The 18004-nt window shown below is 41.5% G+C and overlaps 2 protein-coding genes across 3 annotated transcripts in view; one reads left to right on the forward strand and one right to left on the reverse strand.

Moving 5' to 3' along the window:
• OMD (osteomodulin) overlaps positions 1–15548 on the reverse strand; it is a 28384-nt gene extending 12836 nt beyond the window's left edge. The window contains exon 1 of the mRNA XM_043551948.1: positions 15520–15548. The gene's annotated coding sequence lies outside the window, so the exon portion shown is untranslated. The remainder of the gene's footprint in view (positions 1–15519) is intronic.
• LOC102944498 (centromere protein P) overlaps positions 1–18004 on the forward strand; it is a 316300-nt gene that overhangs the window by 98701 nt on the left and 199595 nt on the right. The gene's annotated exons all lie outside the window — the stretch shown is intronic.

The following is an 18004-nucleotide window of genomic DNA, read 5'->3' on the forward strand; positions in this document are numbered from 1 at the left end:
GATCCCTGGATGGGATCATTGATGTGAAAGAGGTCTCAGGCTGGAGGTATACGGTTCATATACCCTCTCCCAGATATACAGGTTTCAGTGGTTTACCTGAATCCTGCCAGCTTTCCCACCATTTCAGGTGATATCTTTCTCCCCTCTCAGCCTCTCCTTTTGGAGTTGAGAGAGGGGACCCTTAAAGGCCCACTGCTCTCTTCCTACCAGGCCAGACAAAGTCCCCCTAGTCATGAGGTGACGGGTTACATTCATGAGACCTTACTGACAGTGTAGTAGTGCATGCTGTCTTCGCTTCCTTCTCCATCCATCACTTACTAATGGATTTCCAAAACAATATTTGATTACATTCAGCCTTTTTTCTTTAGTGCTCCTCTCACCCAAAACAGTTGCTAGCAGTCTTTTTGCCTTTTCCTTTTCTGCCTGGTTTTCAGGAGGAGGGAAGTCTAGTCCATTCTCTCTACTCTCACTGTAGCTGCTGGATGAAAGAAAGTTAACACCACATCCCTTTCTCTGTCTTTCCCCAGCTTTTCTCCTGTTATGAGGAGGGCCTCTCACATATCTTCACTCTAGAGTTTAAGTGATTTCTCTGCATGACTCGTATGTTTTCTTCACACGGAAAACATCCTGCTATAAAGTGTTTCCAGTGTTCAGCTGATATTTTACTAGCTTTACAATGTGCCTTTAAGACTGCACACAATTTTAAAAAACAAAATGTTTCAAAAACACTTTTATAAATTGTGTGAAAATAGCTAAATTATTTGTATGAAATAGATAAAAGCTGAGAAATAAACACTTGCTATTAAATAACTGAAGGTATTTTTTATGGAAAATGGTTGAGTATTGGTACAACACGTGTTAGATTATCTTCTTTTGCTGCTAGTTGATGATTATTTGATTTCTACTTTTATCTAGACAAAGCAGATAATTATAACTGTGGTATGAACCAAAAGTGCACCCTAAGAAAGGGACACAGTTACTTTATTTTTTGTTTTTTTAGGGTGAATGAGGAAAGTCGTTCTGGATAAATCACCATGATTGTTTTATTGCATTAGATCCTAAGCAGTCAAAAAATGAGTCTAGCCCCCAAATTATGAGACTGACTTGAAAATAATGAGATTTTTTTTAAAAAAAGTTTTTTACTTGCCTTCTAGCTTTTGAGCCTTTAGAGTGCACTTTTTTTCATGTTTTCAAGTTTTCTTTGCAACCAGGAGGGGTAGACGTAAAAAAATTAAAGACAAGGCTTTCATGCAATATCATGATTCCAGTATTGGGGACTTAAAAAATTATATATCATGATAAAATCATGAAAGTTGTCAACACTGGAAATAGCTTGCAAGAAGAAAAGTATAAATCCTATGTACTTTATTATTAGATATACTATAACTATTTGAAGCAGTCACTGTACCACACTAATTGCCAAAGGTTATGGTGAACTACATAGGTACGTGAAATCTTATTTGAAAAAAAATCCTGAGGGGTTGATTTTGTGATTAATAAAAATTAATAAAAAATAATTCAATTTAAAACTTACTTTATTGATCCAGTTTGTAAATTGTTTTTTGTTGTTTAAAAGTTTTTGATGTAAGTCTATGAATATGATGGATTGATGGAGTAGCTGCACTTTATCACGAAAGCTAAATGAAGCACATACACACACTTGAAACATGCTCCACGTAAAGATATATTGAAATTACTTTGAAGGCATGCAACTTAAAGTATAATTCCATACCTGATTAAATTTTTCTCTAGTTCCCAGACAATGGTTGTGTTGCAAATCCTCTAGAGATAACAAAATACTCAAGATCTGATATGATGCTCCTAAAATCTACAATGGAAAAGGACTCTGTCGTTTTGAATTGTAGTGAAGCACTGGACTTGAAGTATAATTTGCTATAGAAGATTGCAGGGTAGATTAAAATTATGTGTTCCTTTTTGTTGCACAAACTATCTTGGATACAAATAAGGCTATATTTTGTGATGCTGGTCAAGTTTATGGGGTTTGATCTCATTCTCTTTACTTTTGGTTTGAGGTATGGTAGGAATTTCCTTAACATGAAAGGTAAATAGGGGATTAAATTTAACATCGTGTATTGAAAGCTTTTTCAGTGATCATGCCAAACACTTTTTTCCCTTTTTTTCTGTTTGTTTGGAAAGTCCAATAAAATTAGGCTGGAATCTAGTGTTTCCTACCCAAATTTGCTAATTTTATTACAATTAAGGTTCCATGAACATTTTTATTACCAATTTATTTTACAGTCAGATTGCAATGCAATAGAAAAAGATGTACTTCAAGCTGAAACTTAGTGTTGGCTTGAAGGTGACTTATTTTCTTAAATCACCAATGGTTTGAGTTTAAGTCACAATGATTGTAATACATGAAATGTGGCCTTACTGACTATCTCTATTCAAATCCTGAGAGTTGCTTAGATTTTCAGTCTGTATATGAAATCTCAAACACAAAGAAATTTGTTTTTTAGTATTGCATAATGTATTGGGGGTTATTTACTGTTTATTTTTTTGTTAACTCAGAAACTGCTGATTCGAATCAGCAGAGGTCTGTACTCTGCAAGATACTCACATATAACCACCCTGAGAAACTTCAAGATGCAGAGAAACAAGTTGTTTTATGGATATCATAACTACCTAAAGAAGTAGGGTAGATCACCATGGGTGAACTCTGAACTGGCAATCAGGAATGGGAGGGGCCCTGATTTTAATGTAAGCCCGAAAAGAAAGGAATGTCTTTGATACTACTTGTACATTCAGGCTCCATTTATACCCATTTTCCCCTTCTAGCCCATATTCTGAGCCTATAAGCTCAAAGGAGCTAAAGGAGTTCCCTTTCTCTACAGAGTGTAGATGGCTCATTTGAAGAGGCAGTGGGTTTATGTGTAGAGATGGGAATGAATCTTCTGAGAGTGGGTAGGCAGCTCATGATCCCAGAAAGGGGCAAAATAAAACCACTGCCAGGGGTAATACTATGGGGAACTCTCTCTTGAAAGGATCAACACACTTGAATTGAAAGGCTCCCCCTCTACAAATTTGGCACTGGAATCGGTGTATGGGAGAGATTGAAGAATTATTTCAAGCCACAGAGTTCTGAAACCTTCTACCTACATCTTAAAGGGGTCCTGCTTTATACTTTTGAGAAAATAATACCATTCCCTGCAGTGCCAACTCTCTGCCTCTAATTTGTTGCCCAGTAGAAATTGTTGTCTTTGATCCAGAGTAGTGAAAAGATCTGTTTTTTTTCTAATTCTGGCTCACATAAAGGATATGTTGCATTGAAGTAAGTCATACCCTCAGGCTTGTACCTCCTGCAGACTGGCTGCAGTTGCTAGTTAAGCTGTAGATCCTGGGCAGAAAAAAAGTAATCACCCTAAGAGTTTTCTAGGGACTTCTAGCTGATGTTGCCTATGGATCTGAAAAGTGTCAAGGAAGTAGTTTTGCCAGGTAAGAGCTACAAGGAAGAACATGAGCAGGCAGGGGTATTTGGTATGCTGGCTTTTCAAAAGTAGGGTATATGTTCAAAAACATTTTTTCAGTGCTCATTGTACTTCAGATTGTGGGAACATTTTGCATAAGTTGATCAGACGGTGATTCTGAGTAAAACTTTCCTTGATCAATATATTAACCAAGTGCAAATTGTGAATGGACACTGACTTAGCTGGGCTTTCATAACTTGGAGGAGAAATTTAAAAAATGTTTGTCTTGGGATAGATTTTGTCTGTTTTTCAGATAGTAATCCGTATAACGATGATAGGATCAATAACCAAAAGAAAAGTAAATATATTTGTTTGTAAAAAGTCTAATACAGTGTGGCCCCTAATTCCCTGTTAGGGGGTCTTTGAGTACTAATGCAACTGAAATAATATAAACGTCTTTAAATGGCCTTCCATAATCCCACTCATAGAATGCATTGCCTGGGTGCAGTTTAGTGTGGAACTTGAACTAGCAGTGATTGTTCATGTGCTCCTTCGATCCGCCCCCTCAGGGTGAGGCTATGACAATGTGTGTGGCCTCAGCTCCTTCCTACCACATCCAGCTGATGGATTCAGGAACAGCTCTGTGTTTCAGCTGGATCCTTTTCTCCAGTGCCGTTCACATAGCTTTAGATACTTTTAAAATATAATATTTTAATCTCTAGGGTAAATAGTTTATATGAGGTTTGGCGACAGGATAAAATAATCTTTTTCAGTTCTTGGATACTGTATCCAAAGATCAAGAAGCTGGGATTTAACTGCTTTGCCTCCTGCCCTTCAGTCTTCCCAACATTTGACACCCACACAAGATATTTGGAGTGTTTTGGAGGAGGACATTTTCTCATGATGCTCCATTTGTGTAACATGGATGCAAAGTGCTCATAAGGACAAACAAAACAGACTGAAGATAATAGTTCTGCAAGAAGCATTGGCACTGAGGCCACCTGGATCCGATCATCTGAAAGGATTCAGGGGGTCACATAGATCCTCCTTTGCCCCGAATATATCCAGGGACAAGAGGCTACAAAAGTCTCTTCAAGACCTGTTGGCAGTTGATCTGGGCTCCAAGAAGGTGCCGGATCTGAGGAAAGATATGAAATCTGTTGATCCCAAGACCAAGAGCAGAGATTACTTGATACTGTCAGCCTCTGTATCGAAAGCTAATCCATGGGGCAGGTGTTCCTCAATGCCATGTCCTCTGGAACAAGTTTAAGGAACTGACTGTGGGGAAAGACTTTCTAGCAAGAGCCTGAAAGCAGTTCTTAGTTACATCAGAACCTATTGCTTTGGATCCAAGCCCACTGGATCTGAAGATTAGAGAGAAGACCAGTTCACATCATAAAAAGAAAGACTCTCCACCTTCCATCTTGCCAACAGATTGCATGGGTGGTTACATCAGATTATGTCAGATCCGTCCTTCCCAGAGCTCAGTTCCATCTTATTTGTGCAGGAATACCATTTTAAAAATTAAATAGGTTCCAGACCCATGAAAGGACAGCAACTTGGACTTTTGTTGTCACCTTAGCTTTCCAGATCGGAGCTGAGATCAGATCAGAAATCCAACTCAGATCAGGAACGACACCATAAGGGAAGACCTTTGATAAGGAGACAGTATGAGGAGGATCCTTATCAACAAAAATTTTATCACCAGGCTCTGAATATGGCATTCTGACCAAAATGGCAGGTTACACTGTGGATAAAATGGCCTTATTGACCCTCTGTAGGGCACTCCTGTAAAGTACAAGCCTATCCAAGAAAACCATCTCCAACACCATAAGAGAGGTGTTTCAGCCTCCAGATCCAGAGATGTTGTATCGATTGACAGGATGTAAGACAAAGATAGATCTCCTGATATTCCAGGTACATTGTCAGAAGAGGAGAAACCAATGTTGATAGAACATACATAAGAAACACATCTGGAGTTTGAGGGTCAGACCTCCCAGATGACAATGTGAGGTTCTCAATGGTTCTGTCCCCTTTAGAGGATGTAGTTCTTTTTCATCAACTGATAGAACAGATTGTAGCCATGCCATCAATAGCTGTGGAGGAGACTTCACACCCAGTTTTGGACCTCTTGGGTTCATACTCCAGAAGCACCATTATTTTGCCTTTATTGGATGTACTTTTGCAAGCTGCCAAATCCATTTGGTCCTCTCCTTTGTCAGCTTACCCAATATTGAGTAAAGCTGATAAACTTTATTAACTACCCTGAGAAGGATTTTCTATGTTCTATACACACACAGCTCTAAATTTTATTGTGGAGGAAACCACAAATCAACATTCGAAATGGGGCCTATTGCATTTTACTCCCTCTGGCAAGGAGGGTAAGAAGATGGATGTGCTGGGAAGAAAAACATTTTCCTCTGCCATCTTGAGAATGAGAATTGTGAACTATCAGGCTCTTACAGCCTGATAATCATATCACCTCTGGTATAAATAATCTCAGTTTATTAATGGTTTTCTGGGTGACCAGAGGAGACTGGTTACTGCCATTGTTGTTGGGCAGAATATGGTGAAATATGAACTGAGAGCAGCTTTTGACACCTTTGACACTGCTTCAGCAATTTCTCTTAGGAGATGTGCTTGGCTAAGAGCCTCAAAACTTCCTTCAGACACCAGAGCAAAATTTGCAGGACCTCCCATTTGAGGTAGAAGGCCTGTTCTGTTCGCATACTGATAAGAATGAAAAATGCCAGAACTGCTATGTCTTGAGGAATTTTCCAGTTACTTAGAAGAATTGGGGTATCACATCTGAATAAGTGTTTTTTTTACCTATGAAAGCTTATGCCCAAATAAATCTGTTAGTCTTTAAGATGCCACCAGTCTCCTTGTTGACCTTGTAGGTATCAAAGACAAAAACCTATCTCACCTTGTCTATATGCTTTTCACAAAGACTTATTTACCAGAAGTATCAAAATCCATAAAAATATCAGTAGAAAACAAAGTCATATAAAGCCCATTTTAAGGGGAAGCAAACCCCAGTCTCGTCTTCTTCTGGGCCACAAATGCGCACACAAATTTGATGTGATGCTCAAAAGTGGCAATCCATTACCTTCTGTTCCTTTTCTTACCCTATTTGGACAAAGTAATTTTATGACCACATCTGAAATTTTTAGCTAAAGTAGTTATGGGTTTCATATTAGTCAATTGACTGACCCGTATTTTTTCTGAAATCACATGGTCAACCAGGCGAGTGCTGATTGCATACCCTAGATTCAGACGGAATGTTAGCCTATTATTTGGGTAGGGCTAAAGAAGGCATGTTTTGCTTATTGAGATATGCAGGGTAGTGACATAAGGGTTTATTCACACTATTTCTAGACAATACTCTTGAGACTTGGGGCATCCAGGTCAGATGCTAGATTTGGCAGGCAGTTCTTAAATCCTTATTTGATTAGGATTCCAGGTTCTTTGATCCTTATGGGATTATTGCTTGCTAAACTATCCCATGAGTGGGAACATGTGGAGGTGACTTGAAGAAGAAATGAAGGTTACTCACTTGTAACAGGAGATCTTCAAGATGGATTCTGCATTCCCCACCCATTTTCCCCTCTGCCCCGGAATTCTAATAGCTGATAGGATTTGGGGATGGGAGGAACTGAGGTGGCTGGAGTGTCGCGCCTCCTTTCATAATCTTGTTAGCAAATGCTGAAGGAAGAGGTAGGAGGGGTGCATGAGCATTCCAACTGGCATGTCTAATTATTATTCCACCGAGTAAGCTTCACCTTGTTGGTGCATCCCATGAGTATGAATATGCAAAGTCCATCTCGAAGAACTCCAATTACAGGTGGATAACCTTCATGCCACCCTAAAATTAAAGAATCCATTTGTTTTTGTTTTTTCTCAATTTATTCTCCATATTCTTGGATTTTGGGGGGCCCTGACCTCTTCTTTTTCTCCCACCTTGTGTTTTTGCCTCTCTTGATTTGACCCATACTCACCTTATTTTTTTTTTTTTTTTTTTTTTTTTTTTTTTTTTTTTTTTTGCAACAGCAGCAGTGAGTGAACAAAGGTGATCTGTATTTACACTGCATCTGCTGCTTAGCTGAAGAATTGAGCAGGGTTGGAGCGGAGTCCCATGCTCAGTGAGTTATCTCCTTCGACTGCAGGCTGACTGGGGGAAAGAAGTGGGGTCTGAAGCTGTCTCAGACCTGCGGGGAGGGCTAAATGATGCCCCAGATTTGCAGGGAGGGCTAAGTAGATGTGGCCTCTGATCAGCACATTCATCTTCTTCCATTAGCCACTTTGATTAGCATTTGTAGCAGCATTAGAGGAAATTCTCCTATATCTGTGACCTGTGATAGACCACCAATTGGCTGGAGAAATGATTGGCACAGAGCTGAGACTCCCATTCAGTCCCCACTCTGGCCCATTCTTTCTAAAGTTGATGTTTTAAAGAAGCTGTGAAGTCCAGCTTTATCCACATGTAAAATGTAAGGTAGGATCTTTGTTACCATCGTTTTCATAGATTCTGGTTTCAGTTTGTTTTTTCCAGATATGTTTTTAAACTATAACTTTTAACATGTAGGGATTTTGTAAATTATCAAGTGTATGTGCTGATAGCAAGCCTAACTGCACTGAGATATGAAAGCTAGAAAGTTAATCCCAGAATGGATGAAAGCTCATGAAGAGTAGAAGCTCAATAACACCACTGATGCAAAGAACTACATGTAGAGAATTCTCTGTGAGAGCTTTGGTTCCCCAACGGATCATGCAATACCACATCCTTCCTAATGAACAACGTTTCCTTTGAGAACAGAGTGCAATTTAGAAAGATAGACATATGTCTAGGATTAATAACTTTAGGAAATTGTTAATGTGTATTACGTACATTGTTTCACTGTTCAACATTTGTTTTTGCTCTCTTAATTTACAAGTCATTTTGTTTCACAAGCAAAGATTACATTTCAAATTTGCAGACGTTAAAATATGCAAGATTGAAGCTGTTTGAATGAAAGGGTGGGGCTGATTTAACGTTTTTGGCAATGACAGTGCCAATTTGCAGTAATGAGTGTCTGGTTTTGAAAAAGCAATCTTACAGCAGATGTTTTTGTTTTAGTTTTCTACGGACTTATTTCCATGTTAGGAGCTTTAAAAGAGAGCACAGTCGTGAAAATATTTTATTTAGTTTTCTTGGACATAAAGATTTTTTGTTAAAGCATGGTTAAAGCACAGTTGTTGACGCTTGACTAGTCTTCATATGCACAGGATGTTTAAGCTTGAAACAGTGTGATTTAAAAAGTGTCTTATATAGTTTAATATGTCCATAGATGTTTCAGATGTGTTGTTATTGAACTGGAAGTGTATGATGCATTTTTGTTGATCTCATCAGCTCCCTGGGTGTCATGATGTGTACAGAAATGTCTCAGATAAAATATAAATTATTGTTTTTAATTTCAAATGATAAAAATTGAATTCTTAGCCAAACCAAAGTGCCCGAAAACAAATAGCTGCAGATAAATAGATTCAGAGGCAATTCAGAATCTACTGTCGTGCTTCTGAACTGTAGGTTGCACAAAAGACAATAAAGGGGCTAGTGAGGTTTGGGAAAAATTTAGTTTAATTCTTAGATAAATAAAATTTCTAGAATAACTTTGGGGTGGCCATAACCTTCAAAGTTTTTTAGTTCAATTGTATTTAGTTGTAGAAATAGTAGTTGCATTATTTAAACTTATCATCAGAGATACATATTTTATTCTTATTTTTATAGTGAATGTAAGAAGGTCATGAACATTTTTGACTTTGAATAAGGGGTCACCAACCTGAAAAGGTGAAGAAACCCTGGTGTAGTGCATTAAAAACAGGACTTGATATCATGAGTTGTTCGTAAATAAACAGGCCAATGACAAAACATTGTCCTGCATGAAATTAAATACTGAGTGGTGATTTGAGTGCTTTGCCCAGTATCAACCTAAGTTCTTACCATCCCCAACTGGAAATGGACATTCCTTAGTCAAGCATGCCCGTCTCCCTAATTGGCCATTTAACAAATCAAATGTGTATACTAGTGAAACTGCATAGTTTACAGACAGCCTCCCATATCTCCCAAGATATAGTAATCTTTCCAAGAGAGGGTGACAGAAAGAAATAGCCAAATGGATTACATCTAAGGGAGCCAATAAGCTGTCTGTGTGAAGGCCTAAAAGCCAGTCCATTCAAATACAATGTCATTGCATATGAGAGGTTCACAACTTCCAAATATTGATTATGGTTATCTGGCCTTTAACAAAATACACATCTAAGCTTTGATGCAAATAAATTCCCTATTCAGATAGCTGCATGTGAAACTTTACCTTGCTAAGGGCCTGTTCCAGCTCACATTCTCATCAATGGCAAAAGCTCTTTCCCAAAATGGTTTTTGGGAAAAGAAACAAAAAAGACCAACCCCCTAATTTGTTCACTATGACTTTCCTTGATGGTCCTTTCATCCAAGGAGATGTCAAAGCATTATTTTTCCATCTTAACTGCTATTTAATTGGAGAAAAGACGACATTATGGTGTCCTACTGCATTGTAGGAAAGGGAGGACTTTAATTTGACAAAGTCATTGAGAATAAATCTGGTGAAATTCAAGATATCTGAAGCATGTGGTGGTTGCTCCAAACTCTTGTTTGCTAACCCATTATTTAGGACTGACAATCTCAGAGCTTGTTTGCAGCTGTGTTGTACCTGGGAGAGGTAGAATTTTTTATTACACTAAGTTCTGTTGGTGAAAGAGACAAGCTTTTGAGCTTATACAGAGCTCTTCTTCAGGTCTGTGTATGATCGAAAGCTTCTTTCTTTCACCAACAGAAGTCGATGTAATAAAAGATATTACTTCACCCATCTTGTCTCTAATTGCAGAGCTTGACCTACAGGCCTATGCTTTCCTTTTGTTGAATAATTTAGTTCTTCTTCGAGTGCTTGCTTATGTAGATTCCATTCTAAGTGTGTGCGCGCACATGTGCACAGTTGTCGAAGACTTTTGCCTTAGTGGTATCCATAGGGCCAGCTGTGGCCCCCCTCATGTGTTGGTGTATCAGGTGCTGCCTGCCCTACGCCCTCTCAGTTCCTTCTTACCGCCCATGGTGGTTGGTCGGAGCACCTCTTTCCCTTGCTTTGCAAGTGGTTAGCATTTTTTCTCCTACTCCCGAACCTTGTGTTGTAGCTGTATTTAGTTTGTTTGTAGCAGATTAGTTAGTAAGTAGCTGTTAGGTACTGTAGGTAGGGTATGTCTACACTACGAAATTAGGTTGAATTTATAGAAGTTGGTTTCTTAGAAATCGTTTTGATATAGTCAATTGTGTGTGTCCCCACCGCCCATTGGAATTCTGGGATGAGATCCCAGTGCCTAATGGGGCAAAAACATTGTCGCGGGTGGTTCTGGGTACATGTCGTCAGGCCCTCCCTCCCTCCGTGAAAGCAATGGCAGACAATGGTTTCATGCCTTTTTTCCTGGGTTACCTGTGCAGACGCCATACCACGCCATACCCGCTCAGCTCACTGTCACCATACGTCTCATGGGTGCTGGTAGACGCGGTACTGCATTGCTACACAGCAGCAGCTCATTGTCTTGTGGCAGCAGACGGTGCAATAGGCCTGATAACCATCGTCATCATGTCCTAGGTGCTCTTAGCCGCGTCAGAGAGGTCAGTCAGGAGCGCCTGAACAGACATGGGTGCAGGGACATAAATAGGAGTGACTCGACCAGGTCATTCTCTTTAGTCCTGCCGCCAGTTGTATTGCACCATCTTCTGCCGAGCAGCCAGGATATGAGGATGGCTAGCATTCCACTGCACCATCTGCTGCCAGCCTAAGATGTAAAAGATAGATGGAGTGGATCAAAACAAGAAATAGACCAGATTTGTTTTGTATTCATTTGCTCCCTCCTCCCTCCCGCTGTGAAATCAACGGCCGACAATCATTTCAGTGAGGTCTTTCAGGGGCACCTTGAAAAGTTTAATGGAGATTCAGTCCTGCCTGGAATACCAGGGGAGGGATAGCTCAGCGGGTTGAGCATTGGCTTGCTAAACCCAGGGTTTTGAGTTCAATCCTTGAGGGGGCTATTCTGTGTGACAGTTGTTTTTGTTTCTCCTTGATGTAAAGCCACCTCTTTTGTTGATTTTAATTCCCTGTAAGCCATGTCGTCAGTCGCCCCTTCCTCCGTCAGAGCAATGGCAGACAATCGTTCTGCGCCTTTTTACCATGCAGGTGCCGTACCACGGCAAGCATGGAGCCCGCTCAGGTCACTTTGGCAATTAGGAGCACATTAAACACCACGCGCATTATCCAGCAGTGTATGCAGCACCAGAACCTGGCAAAGCGAAACCGGGCGAATAGGCGACGTCAGCGCGGTGACGAGAGTGATGAGGACATGGACACCGACTTCTCTCAAAGGACGGGCCCTGGCAATGTGGGCATCATGGTGCTAATGGGGCAAGTTCATGCCGTGGAATGCCGATTCTGGGCCTTGGAAACAGGCATAGACTGGTGGGACCGCATAGTGTTGCAGGTCTGGGACGATTCCCAGTGGTTGCAAAACTTCTGCATGCATAAGGGCACTTTCATGGAACTTTGTGACTTGCTTTCCCCTGCCCTGAAGCGCCAGAATACCAAGATGAGAGTAGCCCTCACAGTTGAGAAGCGAGTGGCAATAGCCCTGTGGAATCTTGCAACACCAGACAGGTACCGGTCAGTCGGGAATCAATTTGGAGTGGGCAAATCTACTGTGGGGGCTGCTGTGATGCAAGTAGCCAACACAATCACTGAGCTGCTGATATCAAGGGTAGTGACCCTGGGAAATGTGCAGGTCATAGTGGATGGCTTTGCTGCAATGGGATTCCCTAACTATGGTGGGGCCATAGACGGAACCCATATCCCTATTTTGGAACTGGAGCACCAACCCAGCGAGTACATAAACCGCAAGGGGTACTTCTCAATGGTGCTGCAAGCACTGGTGGATCACAAGGGACATTTCACCAACATCAGCATGGGATGGCCGGGAAAGGTTCATGATGCTCGCGTCTTCAGGAACTCTGGTTTGTTTCAAAAGCTGCAGGAAGGGACTTTCTTCCCAGACCAGAAAATAACAGTTGGGATGTTGAAATGCCTATAGTTATCCTTGGGGACCCAGCCTACCCCTTAATGCCATGGCTTATGAAGCCATACACAGGCAGCCTGGACAGTAGTCAGGAGCCGTTCAACTACAGGCTGAGCAAGTGCAGAATGGTGGTAGAATGTGCATTTGGGCATTTAAAAGCACGCTGGTGCAGTTTACTGAGTCGTTTAGACCTCAGCGAAACCAATATTCCAATTGTTAGTACTGCTTGCTGTGCGCTCTACAATATCTGTGAGAGAAAGGGGGAGATGTTTATGGCGGGGTGGGAGGTTGAGGCAAATCGCCTGGCTGCTGGTTACGCGCAGCCAGACACCAGGGCGGTTAGAAGAGCACAGGAGGGCGCACTGCACATCAGAGAAGCTTTGAAAACCAGTTGCATGACTGGCCAGGCTATGGTGTGAAAGTTCTGTTTGTTTCTCCTTGATGACCCCCCCCGCCCCCAGCCTGCCTTGGTTCACTCTACTTCCCTGTAAGCCAACCACCCTCCCCCCCCCACACTTCGATCACCACTTGCAGAGGCTATAAAGTACTTGTTGCTTCACATTCATGTATTCTTTATTAATTCATCACACCAAGAAGGGGATAACTGCCAAGGTAGCCCAGGAGGGGTGGGGGAGGACGGAAGGACAAGGCCACGCTGCACTTCAAAACCTGTGGTGTACCGGTTATGCCGATGCCCCCGTCTCACCAGTCCTTGGTCGCAGCATTGGACAAACCCCAGTCAGCCCCAGGCTCGATGCAGGATGTGCCAGCAGGCGCTGTGGTGGAGGAACAGGTGCCCATCCTGAGATCCCCTTCCCCTGCGGGCAAGATGCCCTGGGTCCTCCCCCGGTGGTGCAGTTGTCGTCCTCCTCTCCAGATGAGGCGTGGCGGGGTCCTTCCGGGCTAGCCCACCAGACGACTTTAGGGAGCACTAAGCACTGTTCCTACGGATGGCCACCAACTAGGGCCTTGAGGCAAAGGAAATGGTGGAGCAATTGGACACGTTCAGTGTGCTCTCCGTGTCCTCGTCCACATGTGTCACACTCCCAGTGCACGAAGGGGTCCTGAACATTGCCAAAGGCATCTGGCAAACCTCGTCCTCCATCCCACCCACTTCCAAGGACATATTCTTGCCAGTCTTCTGCCCAAAGCCTCAGAAGTCTGAGAAGGAACGTAGGTTGCACTCTCTGGATGTCCGGAGAGCGCTAGCCTTCTGCATTGAGAGGACCAAGCCATTTTGCAAGTCAACACAGTTGTTCGTCATGGTGGAATATAGGGATGAAAGGTCGTCCAGTGTCCAACCGGAAAATTTCTTCTTGGATCACAGTCTGCATCCGGTTCTGTCATGATCAGGCAAAGGTGTCGCCACCAGCGGTCGTAACAGCCCATTCAACTAGAGCACAGCATTGTCGGCGGCCTTCCTGGCCCATGTGCCAATTTCTGATATCTTCAGGGCCACCACCTGGTGCATACATTCACGTTTCACTTTGCGCTTACCCAGCAAGCCTGAGACAACGCAGGCTTTGGTAGAACAGTGCTACAAGTTGCATGTCTATGAACTCTGAGCTCATCACCAGGGATTCTGCTTGTGAGTCACCTAGAATGGAATCAACATGAGCAAGCACTAGAAGAAGAAAAAATGGTTATCTACCTTTCATAACTGTTCTTCGAGATGTGTTGCTCATGTCCATTCCATTACTTACTCTCCTGCCCCACTGTTGGAGTTGCTGGCAAGAAGGAACTGAGAGGGCGTAGGATCAGTTGTGCCTGAGATACCACCGCATATGTCCGGCACTCTAGAGACACCACAGCTGGCCCTTTGGATACCGCTAAGGCAAAAGTCTCCAACAACTGTGCACGTGGGCATTCACACACCAAGAATGGAATGGACATGAGCAACACATCTCAAAGAACAACAGTTGCGAAAGATAGGTAACAGTTTTTTTGATTGCTTCAATATGTTTTTCAATGTGGTAAAAAATTGTATAGGAACTTATTTAAAAATATCTGGAACTTGTTCATTCTTGTCACATTAAAAACCAGAGATAGCTAAGTGTTTTTCTGTTTACTTTTTATATTTATGTTCATTATCTCTATATAGTGCTGAACTGCTTGTAATTTACTTGCATGAAACGTAAACAGGATTTGTAGAGAAAATACACATGGATTTGAGGAAATGGAAAAGCAGCAGGTTTGAATGAATGAGTTCTCCCTCCCACCCCCCCATTTTAGAATTACTAAAGTTTTGTAATTTGTAACTCAGAGGCTATAGAAAACATTGTATGTATAAAATCTGTGGACCAAATCCTGCCTTCTGCTGTATAAACTGCATTAGGGAAGATGGTACCAGAAACCTTTTTATCATGCAAGCAGCAGAGCAGGTTCCGCCCTACTGCTTCAACCATTAGAAGGTATAACCAGCTAGCACATAGACTTTTGTTGTACTTCCCACGCCTGTTTGACTAGCTGTTCGGTTGATGTTAAACTGTTTGCTGTGTGTAACCACTGCTAGTGCTCAAACGAGTAGTGGGCAACATCTTATGGTGCCCTTTCCTAAATCGTCATGCACTGCAGGGATAGTATATGTTTTGGAAATACACACATTATAACATTCAAAAACCAGTCAGAGAACACTTCAATCTCTTTGGTCACTCAATTACAGACCTAAAAGTTGCAATTCTTCAACAAAAAAACTTCAAAAACAGACTCCAACGAGAGACTGCTGAGTTGGAATTAATTTGCAAACTGGATACAATTAACTTAGGCTTGAATAGAGACTGGGAGTAGATAGTTTTACTTGTGTAATGACCTATTTCCCCTTGTTTATTCCGCCCCCCACACCCCCCTGCTGTTCCTCAGACGTTCTTGTCAACTGCTGGAAATGGCCCACCTTGATTATCACTACAAAAGGTTCCCCCCACCCCCCGGCTCTCGTGCTGGTAATAGCTCACCTTACCTGATCACTCTTGTTACAGTGTGTATGGTAACACCCATTGTTTCATGTTCTCTATGTATATAAATCTCCCCACTGTGTTTTCCACTGCATGCATCCGATGAAGTGAGCTGTAGCTCACGAAAGCTTATGCTCAAATAAATGTTAGTCTCTAAGGTGCCACAAGTACTCCTTTTCTTTTTGCGGATACAGACTAACACGGCTGCTACTCTGAAACACATGACACTGTTATGCCCCACTGTCCTGTCTGGCTCTCCCAGATAAGGGTAGGATTTTGCCAAGTGCTTAGGTTTGCATCAGATGTTTCTGGTGTTACTGTATGCTCTGATACAGCTTGGGGTTGTACCTATTGGCTGTACCAAAAATGTTGTTAAAGGTATCTATTACATAAGCTTACTACTTCAAATTGTTCAGCTTTTCTGTCTGTCTGTCTGTCTGTCTGTCTGTCTGTCTATCTATCTATCTATCTATCTATCTATCTATCTATAAATAAACCTTTAGATTTTAGATACTAAAGGTTTGGCATCAGCATGATTTTTGGGTAAGCTCTAAGTTGTATATTGACCTGGGTGTATGGCTGGTCCTTGGGGAGCACAAGAACCTATTATTTGATGAGACTGGTTGTAAAGAACCACTCATCTCTAAACCCAATGTTTTGGTGGTGATATAAGAGCTGGAATGCCTGAGGAAACTGCTTTTATGTTTTCTTGTTAGCCCGTGTGGTAAAACAGGAGTTTACTTTTGTGACTGGTTTGGCATATCTTATAAAAGAATAACTACCAGTTTTGGGTTGTGTTTGCCCTATTTCTTAGCAGTTCGTCCTGAATTTGGCATCCTCAGTTGCGACCCACCAAGGCACGGTTACACTTCCTACCTATGTCACCAGGTCCCTGACTTGCTGTGGAGGAGGTGAAAAAATCTACCCTGCCTTGACCAATTTGCCAATGAGGGGATAATTCGTTCTCAGCCCCAAAAGAAAAGAGGCGACTAGGGAACTGCCCATTGCAGATCATAAAAAAAGTAGTCTTCCTTTGATACATGTGTGTTAGAGGGTGCTGCTGACTTATGAAAGAGTTACTTCCAGAATGCACAATGTATAAATACCTCCACCTCCCCCACCTTGTCTGGCCACTTTCTGTTCCCCCTTGGCTGGGTCAATTCTAGGCTGGTTAGCTGGCTGTTTCTATTTATTTTATTTTATTATTTATTTATGCATGCTTGGCTGCTTAGGCCGGGGGAAGGTTGCATAAATGTTTTTCACCTTGGGCAGCAAAACACTTTGGGCCTTTCCTGCCCCTTGGCTTGGCTCTGCTCATGTATGTCCTTCCTCTTGTCCCAATCCCCTTTTTCCTGCCTCCTGGACAAAGATCCACCCCCTTCAGTAGCAGTGAGCATATTACATGCTTTTGTTGGTCATTGGGATAGGAAAAAGTTATACCATTAGTAAATAAGGGAAACAAAGCTTTATGTTTCTGTGTTAGCTTTGGCATTAGTGTAATTAATTAATAATTTTATAGTTGTTTAAAATTTACTTTCTTCCCTTTCCTATTTTGTTAGAATAATTTTATAGATTCAGTGTCTCCTTTATGCTACAAAAAACTTTGTGGTGCTAAAGATAATAGGAGGAAGAAAAATAGGGGTAATATATGAGTAATCAGAGGAAAAAATATGGAAAAATGTACTCTTAATTGTATGTAGTAGCTAAGGATGTAAATATTTAAAAACATCAAAATTCAAAATAGCAAACTACATTATAGTGAAATTGCAAAGTTCTGTCTGATAAATGCTGTTAGACCAACAACTTAAAAGCTACATGGTATATTGTTGTTTTAAATTGTTCACAGATTGTCAGGGTTTATAATTTGAGATTATTCCATAGTCCTCCTGAGGTTTACATTCCATGTGGAAATCTCTTAATTGGCTGTGAAAAACTTATTCTTCAGCAAACAATATTTACGCTACAAGGAACTATCACTGTGAGGGAAGTATGAAAGCATGGCTTTGGGCAATTAGGCCTAAAACACTTTATGCATCTTTCTTGCATTTTATCAGATTAATAGCAGTGTCACCTTTGAGAGTAACTGCTGATCAGATTAATCGATAAATGGTTTGGCCCCAGCAGTTTTCTCTCTCTTTTTCAAACTAAAAAGTTGAATTAGTAATATCGCTGACTCACAAAAAGGGAGTGTTATTGTAGCAATGTCTGTCTTAGGATATTAGAGAGACAAGGTGGGTGAGGTAATATCTTTTATTGGACCAACTTCTATAGGTGAGAGAGACAAGCTTTGGAGTTACACAAGCTCTTCCTCAGGTCTGGGAAGGTCCCAAAATTCTTTGCTTTGTGCCCCCATGTCACCGCCAACCCACTTTCCCCAACATCTGGGTTCTTATCACCTCCGGCTGCCTCCAATGCCTGTAGTTTCACCACCCAGCCCTGCAAACTACAACCCTTACCCACTACACTCAACCCCCATCACCATGTATTTTA

The sequence above is a fragment of the Chelonia mydas genome, chromosome 7 (genome assembly GCF_015237465.2).
Source record: "Chelonia mydas isolate rCheMyd1 chromosome 7, rCheMyd1.pri.v2, whole genome shotgun sequence".
Taxonomy (NCBI): domain Eukaryota; kingdom Metazoa; phylum Chordata; order Testudines; family Cheloniidae; genus Chelonia; species Chelonia mydas.